Source organism: Calliphora vicina, chromosome 1 (genome assembly GCF_958450345.1).
Source record: "Calliphora vicina chromosome 1, idCalVici1.1, whole genome shotgun sequence".
Lineage (NCBI taxonomy): Eukaryota > Metazoa > Arthropoda > Insecta > Diptera > Calliphoridae > Calliphora > Calliphora vicina.
Genome location: NC_088780.1, coordinates 118972775 through 118994832, shown reverse-complemented (window position 1 = coordinate 118994832; position 22058 = coordinate 118972775). Strand labels below are relative to the sequence as shown.

At 27.2% G+C, this 22058-nt stretch overlaps 1 protein-coding gene across 1 annotated transcript in view; it reads left to right on the top strand.

Moving 5' to 3' along the window:
- The first annotated feature begins 212 nt into the window (after positions 1-212).
- ChAT (Choline acetyltransferase) overlaps positions 213-22058 on the top strand; it is a 115795-nt gene continuing 93949 nt past the window's right edge. Inside the window, exon 1 of the mRNA XM_065515635.1 lies at positions 213-411. The gene's annotated coding sequence lies outside the window, so the exon portion shown is untranslated. The remainder of the gene's footprint in view (positions 412-22058) is intronic.

Sequence of the window (22058 nt, the reverse complement as noted above, 5' to 3'; positions counted from 1 at the left end):
AAAAGCTAAATAAATGGAAATCAATTATTTTGTTTTCAATTAAAAAAAATACGAAAAGTAAAACGAAAACCTAAAATATAAAAAAAGTTACCGAAAACTGCAGTGGAAACGATTGAAAAAATATATATAGAAAAAGTTACAAATATACAGTGTTAATTATATAAAAAAAAGCTAAACAAAAAGTTTTGAATCTTTTTCAACTTTAATTTTTTTGGAAAGTTTTGACAGTGGCGTCCAACGAGTCAAATCCTAACGCCGCCACAGGCAGTGGCACGGGTGAAACGGCCGCTTTATTTTCGAAATTCAGAAGTTTTTCTATCGGCAGTGGTCCCAACTCACCACAAAGGGTTGTTTCAAATCTACGCGGTTTTATCACAAATCGTCTAAGTAATATAACCACAAACGATACAGGTATGTAACACACAACAATATTATATAATATTTTCCAAGAATTTCTTTTAAAAAAATCGTTAAAACATTTCTTAACAACGAACCAAAAAACTAGCAAGAAAAAATCTATAGAATTTAAATTTTTAATGGCCTCTTATACAAACTAAAAAATGTGTGTATACTTCTTAAAAACTATATAGCTTTATATATAATAATACATGTATATGTATTCATATACATACATATACTTATATGTATATATATATAAAAAAAACATTTGATTTACTTAGGACTTGTATATAATGAAACAAACAACAAAACGGAATAACGAACAAAATATAATCCATTTTCCACTTTATCACTTTTAGTACCTATTCAGCTATTTGAAACTGCTGCTGCTATTCAGCCATTTATATCGCCTTTGCTTTTAGCTAGCAATCAGCTGAGTACCTATGGAATATTATGGCAGTGAAACATTAGGTCTTGGTTTCGTTCTCTGCTTTGATTTTTAGGTTCTTTTATAAATCCTCTTTTTTCACTCAGTTAAACTCATGCTGAAAATACTTATGTAATATTTTTTCGTTTTTTTAATTTGTTATAATTTGTACCAATTTTCTTTTTTATAACAAAATTTTTATCATCCTCATAGTAATTACTCAATTAAAACTTTAATTGAATTTAAAATTCATTATAATATTACAATAATTTGAACATTTTCTAATGGAAAGATTTTGTAGAAGAAATTTTTCAATGCTTGAAGGAAGATTTTAAAATATTTTCATACAAATTATTAAAAAATCATAGGGATTTGCAAAAATAGGGGGAAGTTATTAGTGTTTAAACAATTTTAATTCAATATGAAGTTAAATTTTCATTAACATAAAATAATTAAACATCAAAAACATAAGTCCAATTTGAAAATGTTTGAACAATTTTTAATATGAAAATTTACTGAAAGTAAGGTTAAGGAATTGGACACAAAATTTTGAATTTACAGTTTGCAAAATAAAATCTCAATATCTTTCCGTATTAAATCATATTTAAATGTATTCAAAGTTATAAGATTATACTGAAAAAAATTTAAGTTTTCGGAAGATCTATATTGAAATCAAAACATATTTCTAAAATTTGTGAGAAGTTTGAAATTTAAAAAAAAATATTTAAAATTCTAAGAGTCAAGTTTTTAAAAAGATGATATAAATAATGATAATGCTAAAACACAGGGCTCTTACTAGTTCTATGTTTAATAACACTACTCGTCAGCCAAATGTGTTAAACATTTTTTTATATAATTTTTTTTTAATAATTTTAGTTTTCAAGATATTTTTACATTTAGTTTTTATATCAGGAGCGTGGAACTTAATTGAATATGTTTTAAACTGTTTACGGTTATAAGTTGTGGTCTGATTTGAGTGCCAGTTTTTAATTTAATATTAATTTGTTTCGATTACGGATTATGCAGAATTATCCAATAAACTGAAAAATTAATATTTTTAACACAGCTAAAATATATTTTTGTTTTTTTGACTGCTGCTAAAACTAGACAATTTTGCGATTAATATTTTGAATTAAAGTTAGATAACCATTAAATATTTCTTAAAATATTAAAAATTCTTGCAGCGAAGGGTTAAACATTGAATTTGTATAAGTTTCTGGTTAAAAATAATAATGAAATTATTAAATAATTGCTTTAGAATTGCATTATTTTAATTTCTAAATAGGGACCAATATACAATTACAATTTTTGTAAATTGGCATAGCATAGTCGAATAGCGCATTAAAAATATAAAAAACCACGGTATTATTTTTTCGCGGTTGTTAAAAAAGTTCACGCACCAAACGAAATAAAGTTTTTAATGAAATATTTTCAATTATTTTGAAATACAATATAATTTATTTTAATAATAACTTCGGACATACTTCAAAAGATAATTTTTAAATAAGGGAAGTATTCCTCACACTTGCCAAAAAAATATGAAATTATTTATATAATTTTTCAGAGAAAAAAAATAAATTGGTTTATTTTAGAAATTGGTTTTGGTGCGTGATGTTTTTGATTCCAAATGACCTAAAAAAATGATTTTCATTCCTTATACAACTTTGGCCATCACGTGGTGGTATGCCAAAAATTTCGCCAAAATAAGTTATATACCTAATGTACATGATTAAAAAATTTTACATTTTTATCAAAAATTAAAGTTATTTTTTAAATATATTTTTAAGCTTTTTTATTTAATGTTTTTCCAACTTTAATACAAAATGTTAATAGCAAAATTATGATGTTTCTATTGTACTCATTTCAATATTTAGTAAATTTGCCAGGTTATAGAATTTAGGATAAACAATTCAGAGTGTTTTATTCAACAGTGCCGAATCTTGTATACCCACTATCAACATGTGACAATAAAATATTTTTCTGTTATAGGAGTTATATGAGCGGTAGGGTCAATTATGGATCGATACTGACAAAAGTTGTTAGAAAGATTTAGATTCATAGAAAAATTAGTTTCATTACGATATTAATTATAATTATTTCATTACGATATTAATTATAATTAATATAGAAATTATTATTAGAAGACAATTACGAATGTTCAATTAATTTTCTGTGGAAGACCTTGTATGGGGACTAGGGACAAATGTTTCGGGAAAAATTTTATCAGTATTGACGCATAAACAACATATTTATGACAGCTCAAACAGTATTCCGGAGAGGGCTAGGTGAAATCATGGACCGATATTGCCCATTTTCAATAATTGTGGACAATTTCAGCCAAAAATTTCGTTTCGGCCCTATCGTTTTTTCAACAGACAGACAGAAGGACGGACATAGCTAGATCGTGTTAGAATCTTATAAGGACCCAGGATATATTATGTTTTGGTTCTACCACCAATATTTCGATATATTACAAACGGAATGACAAAATCAATATACCCAACATATTATTTGATGGGGAGTATAAAAATGTCATTAGTAGATCATTTTTTATTAACTAGAAGTATATGCTTAAAGATTTATTAACAACTAGTTGATCGCCCCGGATTCGCCCGGTAGCATTTACTAATGTTAGTTCTTCAAGTTTCTCCAAGCCACGCACACCAGCCTGTTCTTATTTATTTGCAAATAAAATATCTAAATTTGTACTGCATACTTTAGGGAGCTCTTTTATTGCAGTTGACTGGACTCACAAAAAAAAAAGAATTTCCGAGTTTTACCCGGAATTTTTGAATTTTTTTTCTTTACAAACCATCTCCTGAAAATTTCGAATTGAATAAAAAAAAAATCAGCCAAATCGCTCCAGCCGTTCTCACGTGATGACATTACATATATGGACCATTTAATTTTTATATATATAGTTAAGCACCGGAAATTAGGCACTGCAGTATGTAATAACGTTAATTACGTTTATTTTTAAAACTTTATAAATAGTTTTAAAAAGTAATATGTACAAAATGCCCCACAATTTTTACAATTTTTTTTTCAACAATTCACAAAAACTTGTCCCAAAATTATATTGAATTTTTGTTTGAATCAAAATGTTTTTGAAATTTTTTCCCAAATGTTTTCCCCCATAAGCCCAGTACTCTGTTCATATTTTCGAAAAATTATGTTTTTTTCATGCGAAAAATTTTATATGCAACAAATGATCAGCTGTTTGTTTTAATTTTGTGCGAAAGAAGTGCTGCTTATGTTATTTCATGTGGAAAAATAAGGTTGCCAGATGTATATTTCATTCCAAATATTTTATATTTAGTTTGACAGCATTTCGCACGAAATTTTGAACAGAGTACTAATCTGTATTCAGAAATTGTTTTTAAATTTATCTAAAGTTAATAAAACAACAATTTGTATGGAAATTTTCTTTTTTTATAAACCTTTAATAAATTTAAAAATTATTTTTGAATATGGGTGGCATCTTTAAGGTACCAAATTGAAAAATGAAATCATTACAAATTAGTACTACTAATTTATTTTAATTTTTATCATTCGATGGTTTGAATTAATTTCATTAGGATTGATAGTCCAAGATAAGAGAAGTTAAGTCTATCTATTTTCACGGTAACTTAAAGCAGCATTATCACAAAGTTGTAATAACCATCACAATAGAAAGCATGATTTTAACAACCGATTAAAAATGTTTTTATTACGATTTATTTTAACTAAAAACTTCTTTAATTAAATAAAGATTTGTTTAAATGGAGGTCAAATACATACATGATAAAACTGAAAGTAACGTATTTTAATAACTCATGCAATTCATTTAAATATTACATTAATGAACTTGAAAGTCATAAATATTAAATTATAATTTGTATAAATTTTAGTAATATATTTCAACTTTAATCCAAATAAATTAACAAATTAAAAACTCATATATAATTCAAGTAAATACATATGTACGAGCATGTAAGTGTGTGTTAAAAACACATTATTGTCTGTCACACAAATAATCCTTGAAACTAAAAACATAAATTAATTATTAATAAATTTACATTTGTATGAAACAAAAATGATTGAAATTAACAAAAAACTTTGTACAAACATAAAATAAATAGAAATGTACTTAAAATGTCATAATAATTATTTTAACATTTAAAAGACAGTCAATGTGACAATTAATGTGACAGATATCACTGTAATGTCATTGTATGTAAGCATTTTTTTTATTTTTAATTTATTTCGGGTATAAAGTTAGTTTTTCTTGACATAGTCGTTGTCCTTCAATATTTAGTTATCTTTTTTTCATACTGAAGTTGTTGTTATAACGATGACATATTTAACTGTCAAACCTTTTTCAATTTGTCTTACTTACTTTGTAAACTATGTACATAGTTATAACTTTTTGTTAATTTTCTTTTAAAAAAAATGTGGTTAAATTTATTGTGCTAGTGTGAGTATAAGAAATTATTTTCTGGTTTTTATAATCTAATCAAAAAGAAAATTCCATGAAATTAATTACATTTGAGACACACACATTAATTTTCGTTTTTGGCAAGAAAATAAATAAAGTTAATTTTGGGTCCACCACAACAGGGGGATGTGTGATGTATGTATGTTGCCTTAATCAAATTTATTACAAAATCAGTTAATTATATAATTGCCAAGTTTAATGGGGCTACTCTTGGGATGATTAATTTTAATTAGTTTTTTGCTATAAAGAGTTGTATAAAAGTTGTATTTTCGTATGAAACTATTTCCAGTTATTTATAAAAAAAAATTTAATATAAGAAACACGAACGGAAAACAAATGCCAACTTTTTGTATGGAATACACTCAAAAAATATTTGAAAACCTTATGATTAAATTCACTTTCAGATCAGCTACCGGTATTATTGTAAATATCGTTGATTTCAACAGTTGAAATAATTGAAATTTACAAAATTTAAAATAAATGGGTTTATAGCTAAAAAATGAGGGATTTTTTTTAATTTTTATCTGAGTTGAGTTTGACAACAATTTTTTGGCTAGTCTGGGCGATCTTTGATGGTGTAACTCCAAGTGCTATTAAGGGTTAATTTTAATTTTTGTGCTGTTATTATAAATAGTAGACATCATGTTATATTTTTCTTAAAATATATAACATTTCGCTATCTTTCCATTAGAAATTCCAAATATTGAAAAAAATTGACATTTGACCTTCACGATTTAAGGGTTAACGTTTTTCGATTTTAGTAAAACTTTCAGACTATATTTAGAATTACCTGGACTATAATATTCTAAATAGCTTTTACTTAAAAATCATAACAGTAAGGAAATTCGGTTCATTCGCCAAAATATGACCAAAAAATTAGTTTTTTTCGAAAATCGCAAAATTTAAATCGCAGGTACGGAAAAACTATAGGAGGTATTGTCATACTTTTTTCATATTTTTATTCCCTATTATGTTGTAAATAAATCCCCTGTGATGATCAAAAAATTCTGAAATTTGTTTAACAAAATTTTTAAAAATTTTAAAATGGAATTTTGAAACTGCCTTAAAAAAATATTTTTTTTGGTCATACCTGCGAATAGGTGAACGGTATCCTATGAAGACAAAAACTCATATACAAGTAAATATGAATATATTTTAAATAAAAATGAGCTTTTATTTTAATATTTCTCAAAATATGTTCATTTTGTTCCTACATTTCTTGTTCTAGTGGCCTGAGACACGTTAATGGCCTGGCAATTTTGTAATAACTTTAACATTTTTTAACCAATTTGTGTGTTTTATATCTTATTAGAACGACAATTACGTACATATTTTAAATTAAGTTGCAAAAGTAATTATTTAATGGCAAAATTTTTACAAAAACCCTTGTAAATGCACCTCAAAACTAAATCGGGTTGCAATCATGATAGAAAGATAAAATTTCATATTTAACTATAGTTTTATATATATAAAAAAATAGAGATATGCTTTCCAAAATTCCAAAACAAAAAAATTTTGGGACACTCTAATCGACATGGCATGATTTACAGCCAACCAGCCAGGCGAATGGAGGGACATCACTTAATCGACTCAGAAAGTGTTTCTGAGTCTATCGGTATACTCTATGGTGGGTTAGGTTATAATAACTATCAATTAAACTCAATTAAACAATTGAATGCGGTAATTCAAACCCAGCATTTTTAATAAAATTTAAGCCTCCGTTAGTTGCAACTTATCTAGTTGATACAGGCAAACATTTTTTTTATTGTAAATTTTTTTCAACACCCTTAATTTTAAGTTATTTTTTGATAAAAATATATTTTTACTGCAATTTTATTTTTATTATTTTTTTAAATACTTTGAATTTAATATTGTTTTTATGTTTTCGAAATAAAAAGTGAAGATATTATTTTCAAACTCACCTTTTTTATTGTTATCAATTTGATACATTGTGACTAGTCTCGATTGAGAATGATTGCGACTAGTATTTTTTATGTTTTTTTTTTAAGTGCTCCATTATTGGGGTTTTTTCGATATATAGATTGAGTTTAAAAAAGTTCAGGGCGAGATCGGGTAAATTTCATTAAATGCTTTTAAAATATGACATTTCTGCTTATATATAAAAAAGAACTCCTGTTGCTAAAAAACGAACTGAAACAAAACAAGTTGAAAAAATGTTTTCTTCCATTTTTTTAAAGTTGTGTTTTTATGTATTTATGATTATTCATTACTAAAAAATTATAATATCCTCTTTTGTGACTTTTTTGAAAAAATGTGTACATTTATAAAATTTTGTGAAAAACAAAAATTGGATTATAAATTAAATTTATACTAATGTAAATACATATAATAAATTTATTATTTGAATGCTTGAATAGCACATTAAGTTTGTTTTAATTTCCAATTTCGTTCATTAATTTATCGCTTTCCATTCAAAAGTTATAGCATAAATTGTGAGCTAAGGTATTTTTTCCAAAAAACAATAATGCGCTTAAAGTTTTTTTTTTAACTTTTTTTTGTTAAAAAAATGTGTGTTTTCATGTGCTCATAATAACTCATCAATAAAAAAATTTGATATTTTAAAACTACGGCTTCTATGAATTAATCGCCACTTTAGGTACCATTCAACCCACTGTGCGACTGTAGGAGGGTTAAATAAATTTTCTTCAAAATGTTATAGAAACTTTAATATTTCATAAATAGTTTGTTAATATATATTTAAGTAAACCTGCAACAAGATAGCAATAGTAAGAAAATAAATCCAATTATAATATTTTTTCAACCACATACAACACATTTTCATTAACACCAAAAAAAAAAAAAACTTAAAACCCCTAAAAAAAATCGTTCAAAATTTCTATAAATAAAAATAGATTGTGTGACAAAACAAATGCTTTTGTTAACAAAAAATAATCCTTTAACACTCGACACTTTTCCGTTGGAATAAACAAGTGGATGTTTTAAATAAAAAAAAATCCACTTGAGTTAACCCTCTTCATACAAAATAACCCTGAACATATTTAACACACAGATACTCTAACGAGCAAAACAAAAGCAACAACATTTGCTCTCTTGTACCTACTCTTCTGTTGATGATGCTGGACCCAAAAGAAAAGTAACGTACCCAGAACAGCTACCAAAAACAGGGTGGCCGTTTGTAATCCTTGTAACGAAGGAATTTCATGCGTATTACAAGAACAACAACAACAACAATTTGTATTTTATTTAACTCAACTCAACTATTTAACATTCGAACGATTTGTTGTTGTTACACTCGCATTCGAAAATATCTTGTTTTTTGAATTTATCAGATTTCAGTTGTTACACTAGTAGACAAACTAGGCAAAGGAACAGAGAAAAGAAGCATGGAATGCTTTGAAATTTATGAGGCAGAAGGTTAAAGGTCTCTTAACTAGTGAGTGGTGCCACATTGACAAATGAGTTGGAAAGCAATTTGTTAAGCCTGTTACATGAGTGCTGTTGCCTGCTTGCTTGTTATTGTTGTGTATACGAAAGCAACATAATGAGACGAGAAGGCAGGCTCATTGCTACTAAAATAAGGCAATAATAAGTATGACGATGATAACGTTGATAACGATGATGTGGTGTGGTGCGTTATGGAGCTTTATAATGTTTGTTGTACAAGCTAATAATTGTTGCCAACATTTATGTTTATTAGTCACAGTTGTTTGAGGGGGCAGGAGATAGGAAATGAGTAATTGAGCAAGTGTTTCATTCTTTTCTGTCCATAAATGGGTTAAACTTAAAATACTTCTAATTGTTGGCAAGTAAATCATTTGTTGTTCTCTTCATTCATAATAGTTTACTGATTTAGTTTATGAAACTGAAGTTGTACTAACAACTTTGGACTCAATTTACTTTCAACACATTGTTTTTAGCACTTAGGATTTTTCTAAGGTTTCGTGGTTTAACACATGTTTGAGAACAATTAACCTTAACATGTGCTAAGCTGTTTTAATTGTAATTATCCATACATACATATGTGCAAATATTCATGGTATTTAACAATGTTTCTTTAATTAACTAAACTAAACTTGGTGAATTAAATAGTAAAACACTTGCAGACATGTTCGCATTAAGAAATATTTTACACCTCGAGGAAATAGTAGAAGTTTTAGTTAAAAAATTCTGACAGTTAACTTTATCTAAGAAAGTAAGTAGAAGAATCTTTCTGAGGAAAGTAGTGAATTCTCATGGAACTAAAAAAAGTTACGTAAAATAATTAAAATTACACACTTTTATATAAAGTTTAAGTGTTAAATATAATCATATTTAATTTATGTTTGAGTTGAGTATTTTCTGTAATTTCATGCAGATGGATTATCAACTAATAGAGTGTATTGAACATTTTTCCTTACCCCATCATTTATCCCACACTGTAAATATGTAGTACATGACATGATCGAATGGCTAAATCACCGCATTCGAGATCGTGTTAAATTTATCGTCATTTTCGGATTAGAGATTATATTCACACATTTTTGTTATTTTTTGTGTTTTCAATTACGAAAATTATCTAGTTAATAATTTTTGTATTTAAAGTTCAACCAATAACGAAAATTGTATATTCAATTGTCAAAATTATCAAATTCAAAACTCAAAATTCAATAGAAAATATCAGAAAATTTTGTTTTTGAGCACATGAATACTTGATTCAATAATGAAATAATTGAAACTAGTTCAATATGTGATAAATATTTGAATTTAAATATATTTTTTTCTGTGTGCTTCAAAAATTGCTAATAAAATATTTACCACTTACATACTTATATGGGTATAAACAACAACCGTTTAGGTCAGAATAATTCAGAATAATTTTCCATGCGCTTCGCCTCCAGTTTCTAGCACCAAGTTTTGCGAGATCTTCCTCGCAAATAAATATGAGTGAATTTTCTGACTCACAGTACGTACATAACATAACAATTGGTACATTTTTCTCGCAACATCAAAATGTTCTAATCCTGTTTTATTGTGATCTAGAAATATTCTCCATGTACTCACTAAGGAAATGAATAAAAAACTTAACATTATAATTTAAAATAAATGACATTTAATGTGTCGCCATGGAAAATGCCGTCATCGTTGTAAATGTCTTTACATGGGTGAATATTAGAGTATCTAAAACCGAAAACCGGCTTTTTCATCTTTGTAAACTCCACCAGTTTCGGTTTTTTTAACTTTTCGGATTTTTGACAAACCGGCTTTTGTAAGACGGTTAACCGGTTTTAATGAAATATATTTTCTAAAGCTCATTCAAACATATTTATGAAAAACTTTGATACCATTTTTTAAAATATTGATTTATTTTATAGAAAATTATAGCATTTGACAATATTTCGTAAAAGACATAAAATAATTGCATAAAGATAGATCCTTAAGAATTAAAAAAAGCTAAATTTCCGAGGATTTAGTACACAATTCTTAACAAATTTCCTATTAGCGTCCACAAATAAAAATAAATTTAAGGAGAACTTTTTCATATTAAATAAAAATTTAATATATACTGGTTTTTTTGAAGACAAAAACCGTTTAACCGGTTTTTTTAAAAGGCACTAATCAAAACCGGTTTTTTCAAAAACACATTTTTTCGGTTAAACCGGATTTTCAAATTTGCCGGTGTTTTGGACACTCTAGTGAATATATAAATGAATGGATTAAATATTGATTTCAAGTGCAATTGGTCACACCGCAAGACATTTGCATTAAATAGCCACAACAACAATTTAAGCAACGCACAAAAAACTAGGTTAATTGCATTTAAGCCAAAGAACTTGGATTTATGCACCATGTACTTGTTAGAACTTAAAACGAAGCAATAAATTCATTAACAAAACTTAGAAAAAAAAGATGAAACGCCAACACACTTGTTAAAGGCAACAACAAAAAAATCGATTTTGTTAAAACATTTCTTTGGAAATTGTAAGAAAATTTTTATTTTAAAATAAAAAAAAATAAATAATGAAGGAGGTTATGTGCACATGAGTGATCAATGAAAAATGCCTGAAATAACATACAAGACATATACATACGTACATACATTTTTGTAATATGAAACCTTGTTTAAAAAATACATACAACAAAAAATCATATCAACGTATAAAATCGGCACGTAATTATTAGCATTAGATTAGAGATTGTTCAAGACTTTTTGTTGGATACAAAATAGAAATGTAATCCTTAGAGACAGAGTTGTTTTTAGGGATTTAAAACACTTTAAAGACTTTCTTTACTTTTATTTTGGGTATATCCCCCAGAGTATACTATGATTTATATTGACGACAAAAAACGAAAATAATGAAAAACATAGGGAAAGAGAGATGGTAAATGGATTTTGTAAAATATTTTGACGGCAATAAAATGTACATAAATGTATGTGTTATAAGGACTGAACTATAAAAAATAAATGGAAATATCGATTTTGTTTACTATGTATTTTGAAAGTCGAATTTACATTAAACGCATTTTTTTCGGTCTATTTAACTATCAAATGGGAAATTCTGATTTTTTTTGCAGAAAAACGAAAATACAAAATTTCAAGACATAAAAATGTTCATAAGTTCAAAATTGGTAAAAATGTTTGTATGGGAAAATTCGAAAATTTACCGAACGGACCTAATGTAGTTTTTAAGGTGTCTAAAATCCAAATTTTCTTTCTAATGACATAAACTTGATAAGCTTAAATAAAATAATTAATCTGGATGAACATAAAAATGTAATTGAAGATTTTTGATAAAACAATGTTAAGCAAATACCACATGCCAAAGAAAAACAAATTTAAGTCAAATACTCGCGCGAGATGGTTTATTTTAAATTATTGTAAATATTAAATTCAATCATGTTATTGCTCCAACAAATATTTCATTCAATTTATTGTGGCTTATCATGTTCTCAATGTTTGGGTAAACTTCTATGGCGAATGCACTAGAAATTTTTAATGAAAATTACATATATACGCGAAAAAGTTCATAAAGAATCTCAAGTTGGGTATTGGAATTTGGATTTACCTTAATGAAACTCATTAAGATATTAATCAATGGGACTCGATAATACTGTTCATTACATGATTGTTACATGTTATCAAAGTACAAATAATCATTAATACTATTTTTATACCCATCATCGATAAAGATGTTGCGTTTTCATAAAATTCTTAGACGATCTAGTTATGTCTGTCCGACTGCCTGCCTTCTGAAAACACGAAATGCCTGTAATATCAATTATTTTAGGACTCGTATTTATTCAATTTTTTTTTCGTTAGATCGATACTAGAGGTAATTTTTGTGGAAGGCGATAAAAAACTGTCACCGATATTAAAAAATTCAGCAAATTTAGACAAAAATTGTGAAAGTAAACAATAGCATAAAAATATATTCACCATATGATAATAAAATTTGTATAATTTTTCATAGATTAGCCCCTATTTGTATATTTAAAGCGTTTTCTATTTTAAAACTATTCACATCATAATTTCCGTAAGGTTCATTTTCCTGAAATCAAAGACTAATAGCGGTTCTTCGGCAAAAAGAAAAATAAATCTCAATATTTTCTTTATTTTAAAATTTAAAAAAGATTATGTTAGGACTCATAAAATATATTGCTTTGAAACTTTTCCAAAGAATTTTTGTTTTTGTTTAACTAACAGACAAATTTTAATCATTATGTATTAGAGATAAATATTGAATAATTTTTGAATTTCACAAATGTTTAAAAATTTTGCATGTCGAATTGAAATCAGTCAGATTCTTTCAAAATGAAACATGTAAGCATAATAGAGGAAATGAATCTTTAAAGATTTTAGTAATAAAACAAATTACGATTGCTTAAAATAAACCTCACATAATTTTAGGCTTTATTTCAAAAACTTATAAGCGCATGAAAGCAGCCAAAAATAGTATAACACATTCAACAAAAACTTTGTTATATTAATGGCATTTTTCTTAATAGTTTTTCCATTAAATTACTATTATAAATAAGGCGTGATGAGAATGTGAGAATAAATATATTTGATTAAACTTCTTATTTACGCATGGATATAAAATCATTAAGTAGGCGTGAATATATACACGATTTCTACATATACTATATACTTTGTATATACAACATACTTAAACACTTTATATATTTCTCATAAATTTTCTTTTTGAATACGATTTTATGACCCCTCTTTCATAAGAAACACATGCTGGTTAAATGAATTTCTTGAAAATGTTGCTGTTTGTATGTTTGTGTGTCGCATACTTTTAGGTGTTCGTAAGTTAGAGTATACTCTTAGGTTGTACCATTACTTTTACTATACGTCTGTTTTATATTCCCTAAAGACCAGTTAATATTTGTTACAGTTATAACCCGGTTTTGTTTGGAAATATACGACTACTATTATTAACTTTTGTTGTAAGCAGAATCTTAATTTACAGCGACATATATAGTAGATACTAAAGCATTTCCGTTGTAATTTACCCTACCGAAAATATATGCTATGAAAAATGTTAACATTTGCTGTGTAACTAATAATGTTACCATCAAAAAAAAAATTAGAAAAAATAAAACAATCATGTAGTTTGTAACACATTATTACAGGCAACATTGTTGTTTGATTCTTATCATCAAACATCCTGATATCAACCACTTTATTCTTATTTTTTGTTTTACGTTTCTTGTAGCATCATTTATTATAAAACTCCCCTTACCCATTTATTTTGCTAGAGTATGACTTTTACTTTATTATCTTGGGTTTTTTCCCTCCCCTCTTGCAGAAATGTTTGCCGCTTTTGTTTTGACATAAAACCGCTATAAACTTATTGAGCTACAATGTAATACAATCTTGTTTTTCTTTTACTACAAACGCCTTAAATGCTGCAACATGGACACAATGTTATTATTATACTTTCTTTTTGTTGATGGTGGTTGTTGTTGTTTTGATGATGATATCCGTTTGGTGTAATATATATTTATTGCCTTTGTTTATGTATTCTATTCCATAGACCTTTTGGCGCATTATGGGTAACGGCAAAATATGATAATTTGTTTGAGAAATAGTAAAGATGTTGAATTTTAAATATTATTGTATATTATGCCTTAAGTTAGGCAGTATAAAGTTCTCAACAACGACTGAAAGTAGGCTTTCAGCCTGAAGGTAGGCAGAATATTTAGAGTTTTCAGCAAAGTTAGTAATTACGCTTTAGAATCTAAAGTTTTTTTTAGATATTTATATTAATGTCTGCAGAAAACATTTAAACAAAAGGTAAAATTACGAAATTAAATTAAAGTATTTAAGTCAATGGACAATAGTGTGTTCCAAAATTGTTTGCAGCAAAAAGCTTAAGCAATTTCACATAAAACTTATTTCCAAACATTTTAGACTAATTCCAAGCGATATAGTTAAATATACATATATATTTGTGATTCATAAAATTTTTTAACAGAATTATCGTTAAATAGAATGAATGTCACAAACTTAATAACAAACTTAATTGCATCTAAACATTTTTGGATCACATTAGAAAAGAGCACACACTAAAATTATATTACCTTTGAAATAGCAACAACCCTTATAATGTGGTTACCCCCACTAACCATCCTTAAACTTTAGACAAACTCATTTCATCATATATAAAAGACTACTTTTCCCCAAAACAATCTCGTAATGTTGATTTAGCAAAATAAATTATTAATGTGTGTTTTACTTTTTTTTTTTGAAAACAGACAAAAAGTAAGAGAAATAATAATAAAAGCAACGGAAGAGGAAAGATAATTTATCTTGTGAATTTTTGATGAAACAAACAGATGTTGGTTGAATGTGAAAAATACAGAAAAATTATAATTGAAATAAGCTTTAAGTTTAGCTGGGCAAAGAGACTTATACAATAATATTAAATATTACACTAAGGAATGTACATAATGTACTTATATTTTTCTGAAAGGTAACATTTTGAGAAATATCATGAAAGAAAAACAATTTCAACATTTTTATTACTGCGAGGTCCAGAGCCTTCCGAAGCTGACATACTATTTTGTTAGTAAATTTCAAGTTTAGGTAAATTATAAGATTTTAAATGCACATAAAACAATTTTTTTTTTCCAAAAATTTATACATTTGTTATTTATGCATGAAATATAAATTCAAAAAAAAAAATTTGAAAGATTTGTATCCCCTATTAGCAAACAACAGTTTTAAAATAATAACTATGTATGTGTTGGGATGCAGCGTAAACAAATTTAACAAATTTTTATAAATAAAAATACGGGGGATTAATTGTGTACTTTGAATAATATTTTATTCTGGTTATACGAACCTTTTTTCTCTGGGGTTGTTTGGTAAGTAAATTTAGTTACAATTTCTTTTTTATGTTTAAGGCACACGGATAAAATATACTTTAGTAAAAGAGAGCAAGTGAGAGTTCAAAAACTTCCCGTCGACTGGAAGTTTTTGTACAGCACAGGATCTTTAAATTTGGGCAGTTAAAAAACAAACACATTTTACGCATAAACATCCCGGCCCCCTTGCTATCATGCAACCTTAAAATCCGGAGTTAATTATAAGAATATTTACAAAATTCAAGTTTAATAATAAATTTAAATTATACAAAAATGGTAAATAGTTCATGTTATTTTGTACAATTCATTTCTTAATATGGATAAAAATAGAATAACAATTCCCGATACAAAAAATTCGAAAAAAAAAAATTAATAGAAATCATAAAATAAAAGAAAAAAATGTTTATACAGCAACAATAGAGATTTGCATCTAGACGCCAAATTTTCCAATTATTACCCAGCCTAGGGTGGTGTCTTGAGCCATTGGAGATCCGACTGATTCTGGCTGTATGCTGGGTCGGACAAGACGGGGATAAATATCAGCGCCCAGAACAAAGTTTATGTCCAAATCTTCATAAAATTTAGGGTCGGCCAGTCTTAGATTGCAGTACAGAGAAGCAACAGTTTTAAAATAATAACTAAGTATGTTTTTTGTGGACAAAAACATGAAATTGGTATTATTTTAAATTTGATTAAAATCGGACTATCCTTTTAGAAATTGCAGTTTTTTATATATTTGTTTTTAAACTAGTTGATCCATGTAGCATTTCCTAATGTTAGTTCTTCAAGTTTCTCCAACCCACGCACACCAGCCTGTTCTTATTTATTTTCAAATAAAATATCTATATTTGTGCTGCATACTTTAGGGAGCTTTTTTATTACAGTTGACTGGACTCACAAACAAAAAAATTTCCGAGTTTTACCCGGAATTTTTGAATTTTTTTTTCTTTACAAACCATCTCCAGAAAATTTCGAATAAAAAAAAATCAGCCAAATCGCTCCAGCCGTTCTCACGTGATGACATTACATACATGGACCATTTAATTTTTATATATATAGATAATCTCCATGAGGTTCATGTTATAAAATCTTTATTTAGAATTAAATGCACCATAAAATGTCTTAAACTCTTAAATTTCTAATATGTATAATAATTTTTAATTTAATTTAAATAAAAACCTTTAAATTTTCTGCAACTACACTGAAAAGTTTCATAATTCTAATGATGATGACTATAAAAATTTTGAAAAAAGCTTAAATAAAAACTTTTGAGCAAAAGTTGAATATTTTATGCACAAGTTAGTAATGACAATTTATGTCAATTGTTTGAATAGTATTCCTATAAGTATACAAAAACTATGCAATAACTAATGAACTCCTGGAAGTATGCAACATAAAATAAAACTAACAATTCTCATACATAAAGATGCAAGCATATTCATGTTTACATAAAATATATACAAGTAAAAAAAAAATACAAAAAAAGACCTTTTAAAATTATTTCAACAGTTCAAATTGCCATGGGAATTTGTAATGTAGCTTTAGCTAGAATTTATTTGAGAGTTCACCCCAAAAGTATATTAAATAACAATCAAGCAGGTTTTATTACATTGTTTTTGTAGATGACTGTAATTTCTTTATATTTCTGTTGCCTACCTTTAAGGCATTTCTAATCTAGTTATTTTTATAGTCTGGTTTTATTTTGTAACTAGCAAAAAATTTATTTTTTAATTATATTGTTTTCTTTCTAGTCTGCAAATTTTCTTTAATATTGTTTGGTATATAAAAGAAAAATAATATCACTTGAGAATTCTTTTATTTCATTTTCCTTTTAACAATGAAATAAGTTATTCTTATTTCACTTTTTTTATGTTTATGACATTTTCTTAACGAACAAGCAGAGAAATACAATTTTATTTCCGTTTTTTTTTTTGTTGGGACTCCAGCTGAGTCGAAATGAAAAATGTTATACAGCAGGTGTTTTTCAAGGAACGTAAATAAATTGATGACAGTATGAAAAATATATACATACATACATATGTATGGAAAATATGCTTTTAAATCTAAACATATATTTTGAAGATAGAACCAGTGGTAAAGGTGTTAGCTATCATAAAAATTCGACTCACCTTAGCTGTGATGATGTTATGATTGAGTTACCAGGTGAAAATTAGATATGGAAAGAGAAATAAAAAAGAAAAATATATTAAAGGTTTGAAAACTGTTAATGCGTAATAGTGCTACAATTTATTTAAACTATGCTACTTTCACAGAATAGGAAAGATTAGTTTCTTGAGAATCCTTTAAAATGCTTTCTTATTTGTAATTGTTCATTCACAACGGCCACAAACCACCCAGCAAAAACTTGCAATTACTGAACAGCTTACTTTTCAATGACTACTTCATACCACCTGCATTACATATAAATAGTTTAGTAATGGCTGGCATAAGTGTAATCTGATACATAAGTACTGATTTGCGAAATTCAGAATTATTTCATAATAAAATTAAAAAATGTATTGATTAAATTTTTGTTGATTAAAATCTAATACAAATTGATGCCTCCTTGAAAACTTTCAAATATTTTCAAAAAAATATGCACATGTGATATGAATGAGATGAAAAATAATATTTTGTATTACTTATTTATTTTATTTTAAGTACTTGCCTCCAATGACATCACCGTGTTAAAATGCCAATTTATAAGTGGAAAAGAGTACCCAGCAAAAATTTTGTGAATTTTTGTAATGACAACTAGTTATTTCATGCATTCTTTTGTAAGGAGTGGTGGTTACCCAGAACATTATTTTATTTACTAGAATAAGTACTTATTTTTATGCAGGCTGGTAATGAACTTTTGCATTTAGCACAGCTATCTAGTGTGTTTGACTGGAAAACGGGAGGTTAGTGGTTCGCCACCTGTCAAAGCCATTAATTTTTTTGTTCATATCATATTCATTTATATGTTGATGTTAAAGCTATTATTAACTTCCAATAAAATAACTCGTACATGGAGCAGTGAGTTAGCAGCTTGACTATCAAACACAAGCAAATAATGTGACTGTTCGATTCCCACACAAGGCAATATTTTTTGTGTTTTTTTTTAGCTACATATTCTTGTTGTGAATTTACTACTTATTTCTCAACTGATTGTAAGTAAATTTGTAAGCTTGACCCCTGAATTTTTTAAAAATCTCGAACAACGGTAACTAGTGTTTCAGTCAAATAATAAGTAGTTATCGCTTTGCTCCAATTATACTTGCTGGCTTACTAGGTAAGTAAAGTTTTTGCTGGGTAGTTATATTAGCTTTTTAACTCATTAATTTTCAATGTAAGTTTATGCCGGGCATATTCAAGTTTTGTAAATTGTTAAGATAAATTGCAAATAAAAGACTTACAATTTATTTTAACTAAAATTCTTCGAAATTATTTTTTTTTACAATTAACTTATTCGCGTGTTCCTTATAAACTATTTCCTTTAATCATTTAATTAGATTATAAGTTTTTATGTGTAATGAATTATTGTGGGTATTCATTTAAAAAAAATGGAAAATTACACTCTGATTTTTTTACACTTTTAAAAAACAAAAACGAGAAAAACATCAAAAAAAAGTTGTATTTTTTTTGTGGAATTTTGTTCAAGTTTTTGTTGTGTAAAATTGTAAAAAAATCAGAGTGTGATTATCCATTTTTTTTTTTGGTAATGAATACCTTATTGTTTGAATTATTTTTAATTTAACACTAAAATCTTTAAACACTTTAAAGTAGATTTAGTATGATATATTACAGAGACAAAATCTTTCTTTAATTAAAAGCAAATAAGTGCAATTATATTGTATACATTTAATCAATATCTGTAGGTGCTACAATATTATCAACTAATGACATTGTCAAATCAATTAAAATAATTACATTTTCTAAAAAACATACAATTAACCTCAAAAATCAAATGTTTTCAACAGTGTTGTATGAAATGCACGTGTTTACTCAGAACACGTGAACATTATTCAATTCAAACACTTCAAACAAAAAATCGAAATTATCTATGTATGTATGTCCTGTAAAAAGTATACCGCTTTGTATAAAAGAAAGAATTTTAGGAAATCCGATAAATAAAATAATTGTATTTATTCAATACGTCTAAAGAAAATGAACGTGAATTGCATGGGTACTACCCTTCAGTTTTGATAGTGACCATATATTCCATTTAAACAGTATTTATCAATAATGTCTAGTAACATTGTGTGCCATTTACTCTTACACGTCATTAGTAATACATACATAGATAACCCATCAACGGTAATCTGCCAAGGAGTTAGTTGCCACTTTAGTGTCCTTAAGTAATCTATAGTGTAATCTATTTAAACTTTTTATTTTCTATTTTACACTTTAGGAAATAGTTAATATCAGGGAAATCGGAATCATGCTAATACATATTTTTTCCTGTTAGTTCTATGGAGCCGGGCATTCCAAGAATTTTGCCATCGATTTGTTAGTGCATATTTTGCCTTTAACAGGATATTTTTATATGATAAAATATACATTAATTTCAATTTTCGGTCTATGGACGGAATGATGTGGCAGAATCAGATTTTTATACTATACCGCTAGTGAAATAAAAAAAAGATTATTGTATAATTGTTGATCGACCTTTTCTTCAATTCTTACATATAGTTTATTTAGTTTCCTATATACAGGATTACAAGGTCAGTGATTGTTTTAAAAAAAAAATGGAGAAACATTGCTTACATTGCCGCATTTTGAAGTTCCCTAAGTAATCTCCGGCAATGTGCTGTTCGAAAGGTAAAGTTATTCTGCCACCAGTTATTGAGCCGCCTGAGCTGCTTCAAAGTTACATTTCCGGCGACAATCCTATTTCCAAACACTCCCTTCAAAATATCCAAAAGTGCAATTCATGCTTTCAAATTGGACCACAGAATTGGAAAATTGCTCCCGCTTCCCAATGCTGATGTGAAGTCCCTTCAAATTTATTTTACTGGAAATGAAGGTACAGAAGTCGAACGCTATCAACGAAAATGCGTGTGAATTTGCTGAAACATTTTCAAAACAATTGTTGGACATCGGAAATGGAACAATTCCAATTGATCCCGCCACAAATGAGATTTCGTTAACGGGCTTCTGTCAAATGCAAATGAATATTCAAGCCGTTGTCGACAAGGTATTCCGAAGTCTTACAACCAACTACAAAAATTCGGATTGGCTGTGGGAACATGCAATTTTGGCATCAACAAATTATGATGTTAACAAGCTCAATAAGCAAATACAATTGAAACAGCCTGACGAAACAATAAAATACAATTCGATCGACACAGTAATGAACGAAGAACAAGCCGTCGATTATCCTACTGAATTTTTGAATTCATTGGAACCAGCTGGACTTCCGCCACATGTATTAACATTGAAGGTTGGATCACCGACTTTGTCCGACACTGTATATTAAAATCGAGATCCGAACACGGACCGGGTTCAGCTAGTATCATATAAATTGTATAATGTAGTCAAAAGTTTGACTTTAATGAAGATCTATCTTCTTCTTTTTTTAAATAAATTATTTACATATCGCTTATTTGCTGCAACAACGTCATAACTCAAAATCCAGGTGTTTTGAACTGAGTAATACAAAATATGCGCCGTTATTTAGTCTTTCATATAGTTTTATCAGTTTTAAAAAAAGTCAATTATTTTTTGTATGACAGTGTTTTTTGTTGTAAACGTCAAAATGAAAATTCATGTTTTCTCGTATATTTGACAAGTAAAAATTTGGGTTAAATACAGATTGGAAAGATATTAGTATTTACTATTTAAATCAGATCTTATTTCTGAAATCGCATGCTTTGTTAAAAATTTATTTAAGAAAAAGTAAAATATAAATAATTCAAAATCGTTTTTCTCGAAACGACTTTTTTGATTTATGACGTTGTTGCAGCAAATGAGCGATATATTATTATTTTCTATTTATTTCTAGACTGCTTCAATATTTCGAATTTTAATTCTATTAAATAAATTCTAATTCTGATATTGTATCAAACCACTTTAAAATACATGAACATTTTTAATTTTTTCAAAATTTTTAAGATCGAAATTGGAAAATGTATGAAATTGGTCTCAAATAAAACTAAATTTTATTTTAAGAATTCTCAAGATTTACAGATTAGTTTAACAGCTTTAAAAGCTTTTCGTTCGAACATAATATTGCATTGTTATCAGGATTATTTTAACAAATTTTCAAACATAACTTAAAATTTTCGGATTTTTTTCGATTATTGCATTATCATCAGGAGTATGCATGAATGCCAAATTTTAGCCTATGCGGGCTACGATGACAGGTTCAAACTTCAGTTACAAAAGCTTTTAATAAAAATGGCCTGACCTTAAGACAATGGCTAAGTCTTTTGTGTA